Source organism: Patiria miniata, unplaced genomic scaffold, assembly GCF_015706575.1.
Source record: "Patiria miniata isolate m_02_andy unplaced genomic scaffold, ASM1570657v1 HiC_scaffold_7, whole genome shotgun sequence".
Lineage (NCBI taxonomy): Eukaryota > Metazoa > Echinodermata > Asteroidea > Valvatida > Asterinidae > Patiria > Patiria miniata.
The window spans coordinates 3,028,157-3,034,310 of record NW_024037074.1 but is presented as its reverse complement, the minus strand read 5'-3'; positions in this window follow the sequence as shown (position 1 = coordinate 3,034,310).

The following is a 6,154-nucleotide window of genomic DNA, read 5'->3' as shown; positions in this document are numbered from 1 at the left end:
TCGATTAATATTTTGTTTGTTGGTCTTTTACCTCTGAAGATTAGAAGATCCTGTTAAGACCGCAAAGTCAGGCTAGCTCCTTTTTTATATCCAGTACATGTATATAAATTATATGTAGCTGTATAATTATACACGTATGACTCCATTTGGAATTGGTAGGTAACGAAGGGAGTTTGTGGTACAACCCACAGATGGCGACTGCATGTGTGTGCGATTCTCCATGTATTTCTAGGACAAAATGAATTGAACAAAAGTTGTGCGACCATGCGAAAGGTTAACAATAGGATCCGGTAAAAGACACGCGCATATTATGGGTCCGAGAGTAAGGCTTTTACATAGCTATACCCAATACTGAACAATGGACCGAATTCATCTCATAGCTCAGAGCATTAATAAGAAGCCACACTTTTTGTTCCTTGCATACTGGACACTGGAGAGACGTAGTTCAGAAACGACTTAAAAGGTCGAGATTCTTTTGAGTAAATATTTGCAATTATATATTGAGTGGGGACCTAAAGAAAAAAAAAAGGCGATTTTAAATAATTAACCCTTATCCGGGGGGAGGGGTGTAAGCCGCTCCGTGTCAACCCTTTGTATCCGTCCTTGAACATATTTTATTCTCTCCTTTTTAGTTGTTCCCTTGAGCTAAATTATATTTCTTGAACGGATACTAAAATGCAGAGTTGCTTGCACGAAAAGTGGGCCTATGAACTATTTTCACCGTGGCCTCCACAAATACAAATATGTTGACTGTCCTAAGCTGACGTTATGAACGCCAATCACGGGTCGCGTGAACTGGATCAAGATATTAGCCCACAAAGTACCGATCTTTTTTTCCCCTGGATGAATAGGGTGCTGTATCAACGGTTTGGTTCTATATATGTATTATCAAAGAGAGAGATTGTATTATAAGGAGCTTGTCGATTAATCACGGCGATAGTACAGAGAAAAAAACCTTGAAAACAGTATAGGGCCTAGTTATCGGCTAATATGAAATGTGCAGGTCGTATGAAATAAGCTAATACGAATATAACTATAAGTATATGAAATTTATGATCAACTACGGCGATAGTACAGACAAACACATTGAAAACAGTATAGTCATCAGCTAATATGAAATGTGATGTACCGATCGTATGAAATAAGGTAATACGAATATAAGTATATGAAATTTATGATCAACTACTGCGATAGTACAGACAAAAACATTGAAAACAGTATAGTCATCGGCTAATATGAAATGTGATGAACAGGTCGAACGAAATAAGGTAATACGAATATAAGTATATGAAATTTATGATCAACTACGGCGATAGTACAGACAAAAACATTGAAAACAGTTTAGTTATCTGCTAATATGAAATGTGATGAACAGGTCGAATGAAATAAGGTAATACAAATATAAGTATATGAAATTTATGATCAACAACGGCGATAGAACAGACAAAAACAAAAGGTGTACGAATATAGGTATATGAAATTTATGAACTTGATCAGTGTCGGAGTGGTTTTAAAGGATGGTTCATCAACTTGTTTTTGTTACCTTATGTGCAACTTTGTAGTCATGGATGACCGAGCACCATTTATTTCATACAGAACAATTAAAGACCACCCCCCTCCCATTCCAAATTGGCCCAATTCAGTGATGATGCATTGAGTTGTCCCCAAGAGGCTCCAATTTATGTGTTGGATAAGGTGCGAAATGGGGAGGTACTTGAACATTGTGTTGGTGCATTAAATGATTATCATCAAAATTCAGCTGTCACTTTTAGTGTGTTTATAGCTCCATGATAAAACATGCATAACTTCTGATAACAAGGATCAATTTCATTGATTAATGTGTGATCTTTAATGCTTCATTAGCGTATCACAATTTAATTGCTTTCTAAGGAGTAAAAAAATACATTAATCCAAGCCGCTTTCTTTTTGACTCACTACTCTGTAGTGGCGCAAAATACACGAAAATAACTCCAAACCTATAGGGCCCACACACAAATAATATATTCTTGAAATTTGTGGTGAAATTAATAGCTTTCAACACTGTCTTGACACAGAAAGGGAGTTGCCAGAAAGAATCGTTTTCCGGCCCCCAAAATAGAAACAATATGTGATCCGGACTCATACGGCGCTTAGCGGGATCACTCCCGGAAAAAAAATGTGGTGGCTGCACGCACCGTAGCCAGCCGTCTCGACGGGAACGCGCGGGGTTCAAAAGCCGCGCGAAAATCACACCCACGTGCTGAACACGTGTCTCGAGTGTGGCCGACAGACGGGGCACCAATTTATCTTCTACAGTCAAGTATAGTCATCTACCACAATACGCAGGCGTGATTTAAATAACATACATGTACCGCATTATTTTAAATTACTTCCTTAGATTGGCTCAGAATTTTGTTGAATGGTTTAGTACCTGTGATGTTTTATTTTTGGTTATAGGCCTACTGGATATCCGAAAGAGTCAAAACCCAATTTCCTCTTTTTTCCCCGCACAGTGTGAATTATGTTAGTCAAAGTGCTACGTTTTTTAACCGACCTTAGTTCCGATTCATATCTCTGGATGATTTTTTTAAAAGATTAATGTAAAGATCAAGCACCATTACATTGTAACTGTGAATGCGCTCTACGGTTTGTGACTACACATGGTTGTAGGAAAAAAAACAAGTTGCTGACTTTTCCCCCACCTTGTTTTACCGCAAGCGGTGGCGGGTTGTCACGCCCGGCCTCCCAGCCAGGGTTTGGCACATGGGCTCGAGCGCTCGCCACGGTGGGGACAGGGGGTGGCCGGTGTCCGATGAATAGGCTACTCTGTCTGCTCGGCTTTCCCCCACCAACCCCGCGGTTTTCGGACAGGAAATTGTCGGGCCGTGACTGGGCGCGAAGGTGTGTATGAAGTCCCAGGTGGTAGGCGTGTGTCACACTTGTGGAATTTCTATTAATTTCGATGAATGTGTCCCGGAATTGGTAGATTTTTTTTTTACCATAAAGTCACCGGAGTTCCCCCTACAGTTTGAAGAACAGTACGCCCATTGTAAGGATACAAAACCCTCAAACTCGAGAAAAAACAACAATCTGCAGTATTCATTCTACACCATAGAGAAAGGACACTACATTGTTTTGGTGTCTTTACATTGACAAATTTGCAGATTCGTAAGCACATTATAAAGAAAATTTGAGTAAAAACAAAAATTATCACAGAGTCTGTTTTTCCCAGTTCGATTCGAAACAGGGATCTTTCAACTTTCAAAATTAAGCTATATTATATCGTGCTTTTGTTATTTGGAAGACAGTGATTATTTTAAGGTACATGGCCTAATGCGTTACGTCCGAAATACGGAACCAGAAAATGTTCTTTTCAGAACTAAATATCTACTGAGCAGTAGTCATTACCACATACCGCAAACCGAAACGATACTGATACTCCACTATGCATATTCTAAAATCTTATATCAGAAAAATGGCATTATTATAGGCCTTAAGTTATTTTAAAAAAAACAACAAAGGAACGAAAAGAAAAGAAAACAAGGGTGAAGCTTAGCATATTATTTTTCAAAGCTGTCCCCTTTTTAAATTCAAGTACAATACATCGACAAAAAGAGAGTCTGCCGAAACCCGGGACAATTCAGGACTCATGCGAGTCCTCCGGGGTTTTGAACCAGGGACCTTTAGATCTTCAGTCTAACGCTCTCCCAACTGAGCTATTTCGGCACCTGATCACATGATGCGAATCATTCAGTATAGTTCCGTGTATGCGATGCGCTGACGCGTGGATGAGTCATAGCTGCGGTTACGCATGCGCTGTGGGACTGTCATCCGTAATAAAAGACCAAAGTGCAATACAGTCATTACGCAAGGTGTTTGTGTGGTGCAAAACTGCAGTCCCGTACTCAGCAGGCTAAGTATATATCAAAATAATGATTCTATATTGAGATATAAAGGTTATTACAGTATATATTTATATAAGGCAAAATAAAAAAAAAAAAACATGTTTAGCGTCCTGCCTCTTTGACAAAAAGGAAGGAGGAGGCCCTTTTTTTTTTTTTTTTTTTTTCAAAATGGCCGCCCGACACATTTTTCAAGACAACGCGGCCGGGCTATTTTTCAAGATGGTTACCAGCTTTTTTCAAAATGGCCGCCACTTGGACTCAGGACATGACATATTGGCTTCTTATGGGCAAGATGCAACAGAAAATGAGACCAAAATGATGTAACTATGCAGAATCGAACATCTCTTCTGCGCAATTGCACCATATTTAAAAAAAAAAAAAAAAAAAAAAAGGGAGGCGGCCTCTAAAAAGGAAGCGGGCGGGGACGCTAAACATGTTTTTTTTTTACTTCGCCTAAAATATGGTACACTGGACAGATTCTCCGTAAATAAATATATTTATCGAAAAAAATGAGTAGGGCTAGCTATAGAAATATTAGAATTCATATCTGTCGGCATCCTGGTCCAGTATGGCCAGCCAAGCAGTACCATGATTCCTAACTTGATTCTTCATTTTTGTTTTATTGCATACTGCATGCAGTCTTTTTAAAGATCTACCAAATTTCAAAATTTTCGTAGACCTGAATTATGTACACGTGTGCAGCTAATTTTTTTTTTATGGGCCTAATGATGAAATTGACAATAAAATGGTAGAATCATGTATCATTTCGTAGGCTTGGAATACGTGCATGTATTCTGATTATTCGCCTGGCTCACTTTCATTTTGATTTGGAAAATAGGTCTTGTACTCCGTAGAAGCTGTTTCTATATTTTCTTACAAAATAATTGATACGCCTACAAGGAATTAATGAATACACAATGGGCCTATTAGATTGAAATACATTGCTGCAAGGGGCCGGGGCAAAAAAGGAACTTCAATCGTACCTCCAAACTCAACCGAACCTAAAACAAATATCTTCCGGACTTCAAGAAAACTAACAGCCCACCAGCGAATTCTTTCAAGATGCAGTCATATTATTTTCCGAGGGGCATAGAATCACGCCAATGGCATGCGAGGGAATTCCACGTTCCTCAATTACTGTACGTTAATTACTGAAGATCCCGCGGGAGACCGCCCCCCGGCCGTAAGGGCCTATATACCGTGGATCGGCGCATAATCCCCCGGGTACAAACGCAGGGGCGTGCCGTTAGCCATTAGAGTTTCACGAAGTTTTCCGTTTATTACGCGCCCAAGCTATTGAGACATATTTTGGGGACCTATTAGCAGGAATAATTGGGAGAAACAGACCTGTGTCTTCTTGTTTTCTTATCTTTCGAGAGTCAGGGACGCAACAATGAGCCTTGATGTCCACTAGTTTACAAAAAGTCCATGATGTGGCCGCCGAAAGCTTCAGAAAATTACTCGTTTTCAACTTCTTTTAAGGGTGGGCAGCAACCCCCATTTGTAGGTGTTCCCGTGAATGGGGCCCGAATTGAAAATAAATGGAGGCCTTAGAAGGTACGGGACCCTGGCCCTGTGCGTGCCAACAAGTCGTAATTAGTTTGGGGCTCAGCAATAGCCGAAGACTAGAGATGACTAGAGACGATTCTTCCCGTTAACAAAGAACAGGATTTTGTAGTCACACACTTGTTTGAATTGCAACAAAAACTGTCCTCTTCATGCGGAATGTTGTTGATTTTACGGGTCGTAAAGGCCGGCTTCGGGTGGGGAATCCATGCACCGGTGACGCATAGAAACTTAAGATCTGAATTTGTGTTTTGATGAAGAAAGTTCGAGACTTGAGTTGGGAAGGGAGTGTTGGGGCTGGACCTATGGTCTGAAGAAAGGTTGAATTTTGCACCATCAAGAAAATTAGAAAAAATTCACAGAAAATATACTTCGCAGCTATTTTCACGCTTGCACGGCACCGGCGCGGCGTGAAGTCAAACTGGATGATGATGCCTATGGCGGCGATATCCAGTCAACTTTCTGAGATTCTGAGATACTCCGCACCCCCCCCCCCCCCCCCCGCTCCGAAAAAAATATGGACAATTGTTTCTCACCTTTCTGACCACGTTTATAAAAAAAAATATCAACCGCCTACACTTTTGGACAAACTCCTCCCCAAATTTGATGAAAGTTTCATAAACCAACAGCGACTGAGGTAATTTTTTTACATTCGTTCGGCAGAAGAACATGTCCAACGTTCTCTTCGTATTATAAATACAAGC